Here is a 17136-nt window from a genome sequence, read left to right as displayed (position 1 = left end):
TGTTTGTTTTTGCTTTTGTTGCCTAGGCTTTTGGTGTCATACCCAAAAACATCATTGCCAAGACTGATTTCAAGGAGCTTTTTCTTTGTTTTGTTCTAGTAGTTTTATGGTTTCAGGTTAATACATTTTAGTTTAAGTCTTTAATCCATTTCAAGTTAATTTTTCTGTGTGGTGTAAGATGAGGGTCCAATTTCATTCTTTTGTTTATGGGTTGTTAGGATGCAAGGATGATTCAACATATGCAAATCAACAAATGTGATACATCACATTAGCAGAATAAAGGATAAAAATCCTGTGATCATCTCAATTGATGCAGAAAAAGCATTTGAAAAATTCAACACCTTTCCATGATGAAAACTCTCAACAAATTACGTATAGAAGGAATGTTCCTCAACATAATAAAGGCCATATATGACAAATTCACACTAACATCATAATCAACTGTGAAAAGCTGAAAGCTCTTCTTTTCTTTTTTCTTTTTTATAGCTTTTCTTCTAAGATCAGGAACAAGATAAGGTAACCACTGGAATTTTGTAATGTATTTAAATGTTGAATCACCATGTTGTACACTTGAAACTAACATAGTATTGTATGTCAACTACATTAAAAAAAGGAAAAAAAACCCATAATACTGGAAGTTCTAGCTAGAGCAATTAGGCAAGAAAAAGAAATAAAAGCCATCCAAATTGGAAAGGAAGCAGTTAAATTATCTTTGTTTGACATGATCTTACATATAGAAATCCCTAAAGACTCACTAAAAATTTGTTAGAACAAATAAATGAACTCAGTAAAGTTGCAGGATACAAAATGAACATATAAAAATTAGTTGTGTTTCTATATACTAAGAACAAACAAACCAAAAAAGAAATTTTTAAAAATCCCACTTACAATTGCATCAAAAAAATAAAATATTTAGGAATTAATTTAACCAAGGAGGTAAAAGATCTGTACACTGAAAGCTCTAAGACTTTGATGAAAGAAACTGAAGAAGACACAAATAAATGGAAAGATCCTGTATTCATGGATTAGAAGAATTAGCATTGTTAAAATGTCCATACTACCCAGAGTGACCTACAGATTCACTGCAACCCGTCAAGATTCCAATGGCATTTTTCACAGAAATGGAAAAAAAAATCCTGAAATCCATATGGAACCACAGAAGATCCCAAATAGTCAAAGCGATCTTGAGAAAGAAGAACAAAGCTAGAGGCATCATACCTCCTAATTTCAAACTATATTACAAAGCTAAAGTAATCAACCAGTAATGGGACTAGCACAAAAACAGATACAAAGACCATGGAACAGAACAGAGAGCCCAGAAATAAACCCACGCATAAATGGTCAACTAACATTTGACAAGGGCACCAAGAATACTCAATGGGGGAAGGATAGTCTCTTCAATAAATGGTGTTGGGAAAACTGGGGTATGGCCTTAAAGGCCAGGGAGGGGCTCTGTCTCAAGCTCACCAAACCCATCTACTCACTCATACTTTGAATTCCTTAGCCTGAGCCACAGTCTGATATTCCAGAATGAAAGAGTAGGCTTTATATTTATTATGTCTCTCAAAGGGTCAACACAGAGGTCCTTCATTCTCCCGCTGAGGAGCATGACAGACAAGTACACCTCTGCCAGCAAACACGGTTTGATGAGTTGGGGAAGGAAAGAGAAGACGGAGCTGCTAAAACTGCAGCAAACATCCCAAATTGATATCTTTTCACCTGTTGCCCCAGAGCAAGCACAGTAAGGGCTCTGTCACTACTGGTAGAACTGGGCGGAATTGCATTGGGTTGGCTCGCAATAGGATAATTACATGTCCTAGAGTTCCTGGGACAGCCCTGGCTTATGTCTGTTGTCCTAGCACAATTATTCATAGCATCCCCTTTCACTCTCACAATTGTCCCAGGGTGGATAATACATTATGTGCTCAGAAGCTCTAGGGTCCATTGGCCATAGGAGCAGGGCAGTCCCAGGGAACATTAAGGGTGGTATCTGGATGAATTTCAGCCCCTCTCCACCTAGACTCTGCCTAGGGGGCAATGAGCCAGCCAGAACAACAGATGAGTAATCAGCCAGGCAGAGGAAAGATTCTCCTCACTATTTGCCACCAGGTCCCCAGTGCAGCCATAGGGGATACTTATGGCTTTGTCTTTCAATCATTCCCACACCTTCTGGGAAAGCTCTGTGAGTGTGCTTAGGAAACCCCACTCCCCTCACTATTAAGCCAGGGGGCCTCAGGGACAAACGGGGGACCCAGGCTGGTCAATCACAGCATTTCAAATCCTTGGTCACAGGGGTTGGTTCAGGGAGAGACATGTGACCTAAGCCTGGCCATTTAGAGTTCAACCCTGGATTGCCCATGTCAGAAAACCTGACTCTGCTACAGGATACCTGACAACCTTGAAAATCAATTCCAGGATATTTTGAAAACTGGTTGAACTGCTGAGAAGTTAAGGGAAAGCCTGGTGTCCTTGGCAACTATCTTTCCACTATGAGAGGAAAGCCTACCTAAGAATGGAACTGACACAGAGGAAAGGCAGGACAGATAGAGCACTGAAGAGAAAAAGCTAAATCCTAAGGACAGTGTTTATTATTATTATTTTTGGCCACTGCTACGTGGCTTGCAGGCAAGTTCCCCGACCAGGGATTGAACCCACACCCTCGGCAGTGAAAGCGTGGAATCCTAACCACTGGGACCACCAGGGAATTCCCCTAGGGACACTGTTTAAATACCTGTATCCAATGAGGCCCAAAGCTAGTATTTCCCTAAATTTTTAAGTTAGGGGTGTTAAACTACTAATTTCCTTTTTTTAAATTGAGTTGAAGTTGGATTTCTATCCCTTGAAAAATAACGAGAACATATTCGCATAACTGAAGGCAGATCTCGTGTCCCCCAGGGACAGTCCTCCTCATATGCCATGGGTCCAGATCTCTACTCCTTTGGGGGTCTCCCAGAATACATTCCCACCCTACAATTATAAGCATTACTATAACAGCCAGAAGGTATTATGCATTTACTATTAGCCAGGCAACGTGATAAGCTCTTTACAGGCCTCATCTCATTTAATCCTCACAACAACTCTCTGGGATGGGTACTATTATTATCTCCATTTTACAGATGAGAAAACTGAGGCTTTGAAGATTAAATAACTTCTTAGGGTGATGTAGATATTAAGTGATAGGTCTGCACTCATATCTTGATCTAATTGAATTCATCTCTATTCACTACTACATAATACTGCTTTTATGGCCTGGGACACGGGGTCTTACATTACATATAGGAACTTGGGTAATAACTCTACACCATATTGCATTTGTACAGATGGCTATACAACACCAATACAATATCTGTGAGAAAACACATTTCTATTGTTTTAAGCCACCAAATTTGCAGTAGTTTGCTTCAGCAGCCACAGGAAACTAGTGCAACTGCTGAGTCGTTTTGGATCTTAATTCCCTAAACCAATGAATAAATTATATCTCCCAACCTTAAGCCCCCAGCAATGTAAAAGATATCATGCCTTGATCTTGATCATGCCCTCTACATATATACTCACGTAACTGCTAAAATGTAGATCAGACACAGGACCATCTATTATATTGTCGGAATGGGACTCTGGTTTCAAAATAGGAATTACCAGACGAAAGGGGCTTCTTGGTTTAGTAAAGAAGTTTGGGAAATACTGGATTGAAAACATTTGTAAAAATTTCTCTACTACAGGACTTCTCAGAGCCTTTAATATGCTGATGGACACTGTGAATCTCCCAGGAGGGATGTGATCTTCAGTGTTCACCAAGCTTATTTGATTACAATCATCCCGCCCCTGGGAAAGCACCTATAAGGACAAGTGTTACAAAGACCACAGTTAGGAGAAAAATATATCTGGCCCAACCAACTCACTGTACTGGTAACATAAGTTCAGAGCAGTTGCTCTGCCACAATCCCACTGCTGGTGGGGGCACATTCAGGTTATAACCCAGGCCTCCTAACATTTTGTCTGGTGTTCCTTCTACTGTTGAACATGTAAAAAAGGAAGCACTGAACGTCATCTTTAAACTGAAGGGAGGAGGTTCTCTAAAGACAACTTCATTGAAAGGAAACATTTTCTGCAGTGAGTTAACAGCTTATAGAATGCAGCAATGAGATATGAGGAAAGGTGGATTTTTCCTAGCTTTTGTTATTGGCATTGACCCTGAAGGTCCTTAGGCCTCCCCCAGAAGCTTAAGGGGCTTAGATCAAGGGCAGATTTTGAAATTGAATGTATTCAGATTAAGCAAAACCTTCAGTGAGAGGATTTACTCCCCACAAGCTGTTGCCAAATTGGGGCTGTCCGCGCCAGGCCCATTTTCCTGAGCTGCAATCGACTGGTCCCCTAGTTGCTGGCAGCGTCCAGGCAGCCAGTTTCCTGGGACATTAAACATTCAGAGCTTCATCAGCCTCCTGGATCCTTCTCTATTTCTCCAGTACTTTTAGACAGGTTTTGGGTAGGCTGCAAATTTTCTAACAATTATCCAAGGAGATGATCCTGGGGAAAGTAGCCAGAAATTCAGAGTCTAGAAAAATGCTCCTGTCTTATCAGTTAGCATCTGACAAATCACAATGAGATTGTCCCTGGCAAGGAGGATATTCTGCCATGATAATCATCTAGAAGACAAAAGGCAGCTGGGAGCCCAGGATTATAAGTAGTTGTTTATTTGGGGAGTTTTCTTTTAATGCCGTATTCCCCTGGTTTGCTGGATGCTACTTTTATTCCTCAAGTCTGAAAAATTACCACCCATTTTGAGAGTCCTGAATGTGGCAGACATGATAGTTGCCGAGTGGATTTTCTACTTCCGGGGATGTAACATTATCCACCTTCTATTTCAAACGTGCTCTGCCTTTAAGACCGAACTCCTCTAAGCATTTAGAAGGCCCCAAGTTTTTCTCTTTTGTGTCTATAATTTTAAAATATCTTCTATTGCTTTTTTTCCTTAAAAAGATAATACACATTTGTTTTAGAAATGTTGGAAGTATGAAAAAAGCATAAGAAAAGAAAAGAAAAATCTTCTGTGTTCTCACCACTGAGAGATAAAGGTTATTAACATTTTTGGCTCTAAGTCCTTTTAGAGTCATTTTAAAATACCTTAACAGGATGCTGGTGAGTGTAAAGTTTGAGGTTAGTCCCTCTAATCCCCACGGGATGGAAGGCAGCCTCTGTGGTTCAGTCCTGCATCAAGCACAAAGAGAATCAATCACCTATCACTTACTGAGCTACCATTTCAAGACAATCATAGTTTGTCAGACTGCATGGGGTCTGAGAACCCCACTGAATAGGTAAGAAAACAGCACCAGAGAGTAACTAACTTCTCCATAATGCCTGGCATCTCAGAGGTAGAGCAGGGACCAAGAAAATCTTCTGATTCTCATTTTAGTGTTTTTTTTTTCCTCACTATACCAGCTGTGTCACTAGAGAAAGAATTATAAAATTCAATTTGAGTAAGAACATTTAGCTATGCCAAAACTCAAAGCATGAGGAATTTTTATGTACTAATTATTTGGCATTGTGGAGAGAAATAATCTCCACAGAAATAGTAATTTCCAAAGTACTAAAGGTCAGCTTTTTAAGCACAAAGACTTGCATCTTAATATCAATATTAGCCAATTCCAGTGGAAATTATTCTACATATGCCTTTTTAAAGGCAGGCGCATTCACATTCATGACAGCAATATATGGGAAAATGAATGCCTGCACGTGGGCAGGATTGAAACATGACTCTGGGGCTATACATAAAGATGACAGTTACTGAGTTCCTTTTTCTATCAAGTTAAGTGCCTCATACACACTGGCTATAGGCCTCAGATTAAAAAAAAAAAAAAAAAGACAGGCGCATTTAACAACACAATCTTTTCTTGATGACTCAAAGTCATGATTATGAGCATCAGTTTTTATTCTATGCCATGACACAGTGAGACCTTCTGGGATTGGTAAACTGTAAAACCCTGAATGGCTCCAGACTGCTAAGCTTTCACAGTGTTACGTCTGCTTTCTATGGATTTTCTGTCTCCCCTTCACAATCAAGCTGTCAGCCATTATTTCTTGCTGCTTCCAGTATGTCCGAGATCCTCTCCTCATTTGTTCCCCATCTGCTATGCTGCTTCTAATCTTTTATGGCTGGAGAAGCGGATATCCATGTGTGTTAGAAGTATTTGTAACATACGAGTAATTAGGCTCTGAGTGAGTATTGAGGGGCTCTCTTAGTCATAAAGTTAGTGAGCAGACTTAAGGACACATACTTTTATTGCTCAGAAGCCTTCTTAAGTTTGTTTTCTCATAAGACTGGCAAATAAATAACACCCAGATAAATGATACAGTACAGTACTTTAAAAATAAATATAAACAGGATGAAGAATTCAGAAATCTTTTGCTGATTTTACGCACATCGTTCTTTCCTTGGGAAGAGATCCAAATCTCCTAGCAACATAGTGCGTCCTGAGTTCTTATTTCCGTCATTTCTTTTAAATTTCTAAAATTTACTTTGCAACATAAAATTGGTCTTTTCTAATGTTAATGGAAACACAGCCAGCCGTGGCATCTCTCATGGGGGCCTGGCAAGTACAGAGGACAGGCTTCACTATGGGGGCTGTTTCCCAACCCCTCCCCGCCACTGCCTGACTCCCTTCCACCCCCAGCTGCTATCTTCCTCTCAAGTACAAAAGTTGCCAACGTTTTCACTTCTTCACTTGTTACTTGCGTATTTTTGAAAAGATTAAAACGGTTTTCCCTTAATTCAAACTTTAAAATTCCTTTAAATGATCAATAAGACTGATTTTCCTACTGTCTCCCAGTGTTTTCTCCCAGATTTAAAATTTCTAAAAATTTTATTGCCAAGAATAAACAAATAACTGAGATGGACTAGTAGGAAACTAATGTCCCAGCTCACATGATGCTGAAATCATTTTGAAAGCTACCATTAGAAATGGTGCTGCGGGAATGGCACAGGCTGTATAAACCAAGCCATTTGCAAAATTATGCCAAGAGGAGGAATGACTCAATGCAAGCACCTGCTGCGGAGTGATTATCAAATTATCCACAGAGTAACTATGATCCTGCAAGTTGACTTTCCTTCCCCTCCGGCCCCCCCCCATTCCATGGTCGTTTGTATTTACCAATAAACACCCACAAACCCACTGCACTCTGCTAAACCAAAAGGCCAAATTAAACGACTCACACTGGAATTAATGAGGGGCTGTAATAAGAACAGCCCAGCCACATATGAAGGAGACATTAACCATTTGCAAAGGACTTCCACACACCGGATCTCACAGCTTGGAATGACTGCCCACTAAGGTGGTTTCCAGGGAAAGGTGCCACCGATGGGTTTTCCCAAAGAAAGTGCAAAACTTTAAAATAAAAACCGAAGTTAAGATATACCCTAACCATTCCTTCTACTTCATCCTGCCCCCCTCCACCACCACTTTTCTTTCCAGCTGTCAGTTTTTAAAGTGTATGTTTTAATTTTCCATGGTTGACCACAACCAAAGCTTTTTGAAAGGAGCATGGGATTCTATTCTTCTCTAAAATCTATATGCAGCCATGGATTACCACAGCTGGCCCTGGTAACATGTGCAAAGTCTAACTTACTATCTGAGACTATTTCTAAGGCTATTGTGAGTGACATTACGCTTGTTTCTGGCAAGAAATCCCCTAGTTGTAATGTATACCATCTTAAATGGTCTTTTTGTGATCAGGGTCTCTCTCTTACACAAATGCAGGGCGTATTTTCCCCGATGGGTGTCCCAAGGAGAGCTTGGGAAGAAATCATCATTATCAAGGCGGTTCACACAGACACACAGACTTGCTTGTTACCGTATTTAAAGAAGTGGCCACAAAGAAATAGTCATTGCATTTACAATAGGAGAAACCTAGTATGCATTTCCAAGGAATCACATTTTGGGGAGAATTACAGAATAATTACACATATGCTTAGATCACTAGCATTCAATGAAGCGGACAGTATTTTGAGGATTTAAGATGTTGGCGTTTTGGTCGTCTCTAAGAAACCGGGATAATTCAGACATTCAAATGCAAAACCACACCATTTGGAGAGTGTAATGCGGTCTGTTCTGGTCACTGTTACAAATTCGGAAAGGATTCCCTGGCTGCAGACATTAGAGGCACTTAATACTTAAATCTGTTTCCAAATGTAAAGCATAGAACAAAAGTGCTGGGCATTAATGAAACGTATCCTAACACTGGTGTGCTGACACATTTCATTAAAGTGTCACTTTGGGAGAGTAAAAAATAATGACAACAGCTTTGTTGTGTGCAACTTGATAAGGTCCTCAGAAGAAATATCATTAACTAATACCACATTAAACATCGATTTTAACACTATCAGGGTTTTCAGATCGGGCTGGAATTAATTTCATGCCTAGGATGTTGTCTATAACCAATTACTATAAATGAATCTCTTTTGTAGGTCTAAATACTGATTGTTTATTCATGTTAGTTGTATTCAAACTGCCAGGAAATGAGGTATTCTTGGAAGTTACTGCAATGATCTTAAGAGAAAGATCTTAAAGCATCAAATATCTTGTTTACTTGTAAATTAGTTATTTCCTGAAGGGATGTATTGTAAGTATTTTTTAAAATACACACCTTTATCATTTTTTGTTGGGTCACTGGCAAAATACTTTTCTACTGCACTGTAAAAGTTAAAGTGGTCTTCTAAGCTCAAAAGGGTTTTTTTTTTTTAATTAAAACAAATTGGATAAGAATAAGAATTCAACAAATGTAGACCAAAACCTCAGCAGTTAATGAATTTGAAAAGATTTCCAATCTAATGTTCCAAAAGCTAAGTAGTTTTCTATTTAGGAGAATCTTCCATGTGTAAATACATGCAATTTATATTTTCAGTAAATTTTCAAAACGTCTTCTTTGAAGATCTTGTGTTCAAAATATTAGAAGAGCGAGAACTTTGCAACTCTGGTAGAGCCACCTGGAACTCTTACCGGGCAGATTTAGACAGGCTTTTTCCAGCATTTATAGATTTGTTTGATTTTATGCATAAGAGTCATTCTTTAAAACCTAGGAAGGCAAGAAATTCTCCCAAGCTGGGCCTACGCAACCAAGGATCGAGTTACAAAGCAACACAAAGCAAAAGAGATGAAATAGAGAAATTAGTTGAGAGCAAAACAAGAGAAGTGTGCGAGAAACTTGGAGCTGGCAATCTCATAATGTGAAAGGTTAATCACAAGATTTAAAATCTAATCTTGCTCTCAAAGGCAGCTCATGTAATTGCATACATTGTAAAGGGACATGAGAACAGTGGGAACAGAAATAAAAAACTTAAACAAGTGAGCTTGATATAAACTGTAAATTGAATATGGAGAAAAGTACAAACTTAGCAAAAAACAGGCACAGACCTCAGGAAGGGGTCAGCTGGGGAACTAAGACAATAGAAATGACTACAGATAACTACTTCTAAAGAAAAGACAACCTTTAATTTTGGATAGATACGTATTCTAATGGGATACTCCCTAAAGACCCTTTAGATTAAATTCCATTCATCTATGTTGCCTAGCAATTATTTATAGGGGGCCTATCATGTGCTGATATTGTGGGAATACAAAGATAAATCGGACACAAGAAGAAGAGAGTCATAGCTCCCTAGAGTACCAAGCAGAAAGTATTAAGTGAGAGTTGAGAGGTGGAAGAAATTACTCCAAAAAAGGGCTGGCATTTAAATTCTGCCAGGAGGAATGGGCAGGACTCGGCCCTATGCAGGTGGGGATGGGAGGGCACAAGCAGAGACAGGAAAGCCTGGAGTATGTGCAGACGTCAGAGACAACTTCAGGTTGACTGGCAGTGCAGTCGACCGATACAGGAGCAGCGTGGGCATCATGGGATCTGGAGGAATCTGATTGATTTCTATGGAAAGTGGGAAAACATTGGAGCTTCTGGATTCCAAGAACGGTCTGATGTAAGGGTACTGGAGAAGGTTAATCTGTGTGGGGCAGCCTAGAAGAGGAAGAAGAAAACATAATCTCAGCAGAATATATTTCAGGACAGCAAATATGTAGGGATTTGTGTTCTTGGGTCAGAGTACTGAATGCATATTTATGAGTTATGTGTCTCTAAATTTCAAGACTGTCAATTCTTGCTAATTTGGAAAAGCAATGAGAGGTGTCACTGAGGAACGTGTAATTTTTCAAGGAACCGTGGAAGACCCAGTGGGTGTTAGACCAACTTCCCCAGTTTTTCCAGAGAGATCTCTGGGTGTGTGTTGAATGCCAGGGACTGAATGGATAAAAAAAAAAAAAACAAAAAAAACACGCCAAGGGTGTATGTCGTTGCCTATCACAGCAGGAATATGGATACACCTCAGGCCCAAGCATGACATACAACTACTTCATGAGCAGCCCCTGTGTCCAGGAATGCGCTAACCAGGATAAAAATTGTTTCTGCATCAACATCAGGAAGGGGAAGCAGACACACACATTTAGAGGCCCTTGGCAATAAGTGCATCGTGTTAGGGCTTGGGTCATCATTTACTGAAGAGGATAATGGACCGGTGAGTAGAACATTTTGCAGGTTTGTTTTCATAGGGACATTTCATTACCTGTCATATTTGTATAGCATTTTATATTTTTCAAGATCCTTTTAAATAGATTATTTCATTTCCCCCAATAACCCTATTATTCTCATTTTACAGAAAGAGTTACAAAGCCCCATCAGGCTGTGTGGCTGTGCTTCAGATCTCACAGCCACTTGGTAGAGGGGTCAGCACCCAGAACCCAGCTCTCTGGATTTCTCCTCCACTTCTTCACCTGGCCTCTTCCTATTTATCATCAGCAAATATTTATCAAGCATCTCTTCTGTAGAAGGCATACTTCTAAGTGTGAGGAAAGCCTCAAGTTTTCCTGTAAGTGTTAACACAAAAATCCTAGAAGGGTTTTTGGTGCTGAATAAAAACCTAGCTCATCTTCCCTGCATAGCGCCCTCTGGTGGCAGTAAGATATAAGTTATGAGGTAACTGAGTTTTTAGGATTCAAGATGACTTGAGTTTTTTTTTTTTTAAATATATTTATTTACTTTTGGCTGCGTTTGGTCTTCGTTGCTGCGGGCGGGTTTTCTCTGGTTGTGGCGAGCGGGGGGCTACTCTTAGTTGCGGTGCGTGGGCTTCTCATTGCGGTGGCTTCTCTGGCTGCGGAGCACGGGCTCTAGGCCTGCAGGCTTCAGTAGTCGTGGCTCGCAGGCTCTAGAGCGCAGGCTCAGTAGTTGTGGCACATGGGCTTAGTTGCTCTGTGGCATGTGGAATCTTCCCAGACCAGGGATTGAACCTGTGTCCCCTGCATTGGCAGGCAGATTCTTAACCACTGCACCACCAGCAAAGTCCCTCAAAAGTCTTTACAGAATAAATCTGATCTTCCAGAAAATTAACTGCCCAACAAAATTCAGCATGCTTTAATGGGAGATCAGAAAATCCAGACTCTCAAAGATTTAGAACCTACAATGTCCGTAATATAACTTAAAAATTACTAGCCTATGAAAAGTCAGGAAAATATGACCTGTAGAAAAATAAATCATTAGAATAGACCAAAAATAAGAGAAACAATAAAGTTTTAAAAAAAGACTCGAAAAACTTATTATAAATATGTTCACAGATTTATAAAAACAAATACAATGAGGAGACAGATGGAAACTATAAAAATGAAATAAAGGGAACCTTTAGATCTTAAAAATACAATTTCTAAAATGAAAAATTCACTGGATGGACTTAACAGAAGATTAGATATTGCAGAAGAAAATATTAGTGAATTTAGCACGGCCTCATAAGTTATCTAAACTAAAGCAACAGAGAAAATAGGCTTAGAAATATAACAGTGCCTCAATGAACTGTGGAAAAACATCAAGTGGTAATTGGGTTCCCAGAAAGGAAAGGAGTGTTTGGAGAGGATAAAATCTGATGAATTATGCCCTGAAATTTTCCAGATTTAATGAAAAACGTCCATCTACAGATCCATAAATCACAATGAATTCCAAGAAGAATAAACATAAAAACACACATCAAGGCACATCTTAATTAAATTGCTGAAAACCAATCATAAAAAGACTATCTTAAAAGTAGTCGTAAAGGAAAAGACAACACATATAGTTGAATGAAGATAAGGATTATCACTGATTTCTCAAGCCAAACAATAATGGAATGGCATTTTTTCAATGCTGAAAGAAAAAATGACTTTGTATTATTAATATCACATATAAAGGCATCAAAAAATATGAAATACCTAGTGATAAGTTTAACAAAATATAGTTAGGAACAGTATAGTAAAAACAAACAAAAAAAATAGTACTGGTAGAAATTAAAGAAGACCCAAATGTTCATGGATTGGAAGATTCAATATTACTAAAAGGTCTATTTTCCATAAATTGATCTATATAATTCAAAGCAATCTAAATGAAAATCCTTAAGATGAAGCTGTGATTTCTAATTCTTCACTTTCACTGATGGATTCTTCATAATCTGTAACGTTTGCCCAAAGAGAGGCTGGTGTGCTTTCTGCTCTGAGGCACCCTGTGCCTTTCTCAGTTTGTCACGCTGGTTTTGTGATACTGCAGTCACCATGGGAAATACCTCAGGGTGAAGAGTTTGCTGGTTTGGAACCTTGTGCCTTAAAAGTACAGGGAGAGGATCATCAAAGAGATCACTGTTTTCCTCCTGAGTCTAGGTGGATTGTTCTAGCTCTCTTCAATTTTCCAAGTGGTTTATACTTTGGCTCCATACTTTGGGGAAGACCAGCATGAAGGCTTGAAGATTTCTTTAACTTTATCCATAGTTGCGCCTTCAGGAATGGCATTTGGATATGCATCCATGTGAGCAGCTCTTTGCAGGAAACTGCCCTCAGCAGGAAGCCCCTTTGCTGGTCACTTTAGCAAAGCTACATTGTAACTAATTTTTTTCTTTTCTTTTTTTTTTTTTAATAGCGCATCTTGTCTCTGCCACACTATACAACTAAAAACATTGTAAACAATGCATGGGGCAGCATCTGAGGACTCTGAAAAGGAAATCATAGCAGGCTGATTGGAAAAAGAAGAGGAAGAAGAAGGAGAAAGAAAGGAAGGAAGGAAGGAAAAGAAAGAAAGAAAGAGAGGGAGGGAGGGAGAAGGAAGGGCAGGCAAGAGAGAGAGAGAGAAAGAAAGAAAGAAAGAGAGAGGGAGGGAGGAAGAAGGAAGGGTGGGTGAGAGAGAGAGGGAGGGAGGGAGAGAGAGAGAGAGAAAGAGAAAGAAAGAATGAAAGAAAGAAAAAAAAGAAAGAAAGGAAAGGAAAGAAAAAGACTAAAACTCAAGGCAAGACCAATTCAGCAGTGAATTATTGGGATTTTTTTTTCCACCAGTATCTCCAGCCTGGACCCGGAGGCATGCAAAAATCCAGAATCAGGCACTGGTGCAGACAGTAGGAGCTCCAAGAGATCTCTCATTTTAATCTAAGAAATGAGAAAGGGTGCACCTAGGGGTCCAAGAAGAGAAAATTGTAACTAACTTTTTTTTTTTTTTTTTTTTGCGGTATGTGGGCCTCTCACTGTTGTGGCCTCTCCCGTTGAGAAGCACAGGCTCCGGACGCGCAGGCTCAGCGGCCATGGCTCACGGGCCCAGCCGCTCCGTGGCATGTGGGATCTTCCCGGACCGGGGCACGAACCCGTGTCCCCTGCATCGGCAAGCGGACTCTCAACCACTGCGCCACCAGGGAAGCCCTGTAACTAACTTTTAAACCAGGCACCCCCAAGATCTGCTCATCTCCGGCCCAAATACACCTTTCAAATCTTTTGATCACACAATACCTTGCCTAACCTGTTGGTTCTTTCCTTAGATCAAAAAAGTAGAGATGAAGAATAAGTAATTAACTGAAGACCAGGTCTTTTTCCTAGTAGCTTCCCCTTCAGTAATCTCACAAACCATGTGAACAAGATAGCATCTAAAGAAAGATCACAAGGCGTCGACAAGCCTGCACACAGTGGGAGATGGCTATGAGTTTGATCCCCCATCTCAATGATTAACTGAGATTACTTCCCCTTTAAAAATTTTCATGGCTGAGCAAAATCTTTGGAGTTGGTTTTTTGGGGCCATGAGTTCACCTTTTCCCCAGATTGCTGGCATTCTGATTAAAAGCAATTTTCCTTTCTACCAACAACTGCCTCTCGGGTACTGACTTTCGAGTGGTGAGCAACCGGACCTGAGTTTGGTAACATTCACAGGACAGATGTGGTTCAAAATATCTTTAATCTCACTGTAGGAGGAGTTAAAAAAAAAAAAAAGTGAGCTCTGTACAAACTCTCTCCAATCCTCACAATGACATTGTTTTTTTCTGGTTCTTTCTCCAAACCACGTAGTGGATGGCTTCATGCCGACCGTGTGAAGTGGAATTCTATTTTTGGAACTAATTCTGCAGGGTAACTTATTCCACTGAAAATATTCTTCTGCTTTTGGATGCCGACATGTGTGAATCTGAGTGCTACCGTCTGTTATGAGATGATGAAGAATGTCAGGTATGTTTCTAAATGTCTCGTTTATCCACAAGAACCACTAAGGCTGATTAATACTCCTACCCGTAAAGCTGCTTTGCAGTTCAGCCACACATCATGGTACAGACTCTGAACGATCCAGCTTCAAACCAGCTCAGATATTCCACTCAGACACTCCACCCAACTAGGAATTTAATAATATTCTGGACTGCGGAAAGTAGTGTATAAGTACACACTCTAAGATGTCTTGCAGTCTGCCCCCAGCATGCAAGCTTCTAGCAGCTTCTCCTTTTGCGAGTCTGAAGTCTCCCATGTACAAGACAGTTCTGTTATTGCCCTAAAATAAAAACGTAATTGATCCTGAGCAATGACCAGCTGGTAAGAGAGTCACAACAATCTCTCCCTTCTCTCTTGATGCTTCATTGACTAAAGATATCTGGGTAGGAGTTTCAATTTCAGTTGATATAATTCATTTCTCCCAAAATCTTTAGTTAACAACTAGTTGACAACTCTTTAGTAACAGCGAACAGTATAAGTAAACCTTCAAGCTGGTGGAAATTCTGGTCCTGCCATCAACTGGCTGTGTGACCTTGGGAAACTAATTTAACCTCTCTGATTCTTCGGTTTCCTCGTCTGTACTCCAACCTTCTTTTCAAAGTAGGGCCTCTTAATCCTTTCATGTGATCCTTATGGCAGCAGGACAGGAAGAAGGTGTGGGCCCTCAGGTTCTCCCTGTCCAAGAAGTCAATGGAGATTGTTGGATACTCGGCCATTTGCCCCTTGACGAAGCTCACACCACCAGCCAACCACAGTGAACTGGCCACCCAGCCGGGTGTGGAAGCCCAAGCCACTGCTGATTGCACCACCACATCTGGGAACCTGCCCAAAGATTTCTTAAACATGATAGAAAAGCACTAGCAATAAGAGAAAAGTATTGACTAATTGAATTTTATCAAAATTAAGAACTTTGATTTTCAAGAAACACTGTTAAGAGAAAGGTCAGGGCTTCCCTGGTGGCGCAGTGGTTGAGAATCTGCCTGCCAATGCAGGGGACACGGGTTCGAGCCCTCGTCTGGGAAGATCCCACATGCCGCGGAGCAACTAGGCCCGTGAGCCACAACTACTGAGCCTGCGCGTCTGGAGCCTGTGCCCCGCAACAAGAGAGGCCACGACAGTGAAAGGCCCGCACACCGCGATGAAGAGAGGCCCCCACTTGCCACAACTAGAGAAAGCCCTCGCACAGAAACGAAGACCCAACACAGCCAAAAATAAATAAATAAATTTAAAAAAAAAAAAAAAAAAAGAGAAAGGTCAAAAATACTCACAATACATACATACACCTCACAAAAGACTAATTTCCAGAATAAATACAAGAACACTTGCAACTCAGTAAGAAGACAGCAACCCATTTTTAAAATTGCCGGGCTTCCCTGGTGGTGCAGTGGTTAAGAATCCGCCTGCCAATGCAGGGGACACGGGTTCGAGCCCTGGTCCAGGAAGATCCCACATGCCGCAGAGCAACTAAGCCCGTGTGCCACAACTACTGAGCCTGCACTCTAGAGCCCGTGAGCCACGACTACTCAAGCCTGCAGACCTAGAGCCCGTGCTCCACAGCCAGAGAAGCCACTGCAATGAGAACCCTGCGCACCGCAACAAAGAGTAGCGCCCGCTCGCCACAACTAGAGAAAGCTTGCACACAGCAATGAAGACCCAACGCAGCCAAAAATAAAGATAAAATAAATTTAAAATTGCCAAAATATTTGACTGTCATTTCACAAAAGGATATATTCTTGAGAGAATACCTGTGAGGGAATTTGAGGTGATAAAAATGTTCTGCGCCTTGACTAGCAGGGTGTTACATACATTTGTCAAAACGCCATAAACTGCATGTTTTAAATAGGTGTATTTTACCTAAATTATAACTCAAAGTTTTTTTCAATAAAAGGGAAAGGGAAGGAAAAGAGGGTTGAAGTTATAGAACATTATGCATGGGTAGATATCTATTTCTGAATTTAAATATATGATATCAAGTGAAAAATTAAAGTTATTGAATACTACCACTGAGCTCATGTATTTTCTAAAACGTAGTCTCTCTCCCCTCCCCCACCCAAATATCTATATTTGCTTATATATACCCACACAGAATGGATACAGAGAAAAAGCATGTCAAAAGTTACTTTGTAGAGCATCAGAGGAAAGGGGGATGGCCCTTTTATTTTCATTTTATGCCTGCCTATACTTCTCAAATTTTCAATTAGCCCATATTAGTTTTAAAATAAAATAAATTTTTAAAACTTTAATGCCCTCAAAGACCTGCCTTCTGCTCTCTAAATGATACAGTTAAAAGACAAGATAGGAAGGTATCTATTCTTTCCGAGTATTTTTATTATTCATACTTATGACATGTGTAGAAACCTTCACTTTTTTATTGTAGAAAAATATACATAACGTGACATTTACCATTTTAACCAATTTTAAGTATACAGTTCATTGACATTAAGTGCATTCCCACCGTTGTGCAACCATCACCACTATCCATCTCCAGAACTTTTTCATCATCCCAAACTGACACTCTATACCCCCTAGACAATAATTCCCCGTTCCCCCACCCTCTAGCCCCTGGCAATCACTAATC

General features: G+C 40.2%; 1 pseudogene; it reads right to left on the bottom strand.

Moving 5' to 3' along the window:
* Positions 1-12449: 12449 nt before the first annotated feature.
* LOC136126975 (protein artemis pseudogene) lies at positions 12450-15274 on the bottom strand (annotated as a pseudogene).
* Between the last annotated feature and the right edge of the window lie 1862 nt (positions 15275-17136).

This window comes from Phocoena phocoena, chromosome 8 (assembly GCF_963924675.1).
Source record: "Phocoena phocoena chromosome 8, mPhoPho1.1, whole genome shotgun sequence".
NCBI classification, from domain to species: domain Eukaryota; kingdom Metazoa; phylum Chordata; class Mammalia; order Artiodactyla; family Phocoenidae; genus Phocoena; species Phocoena phocoena.
The sequence above is the reverse complement of the archived record's forward strand: the minus strand, read 5'-3'. Positions and strand labels throughout refer to the sequence as shown.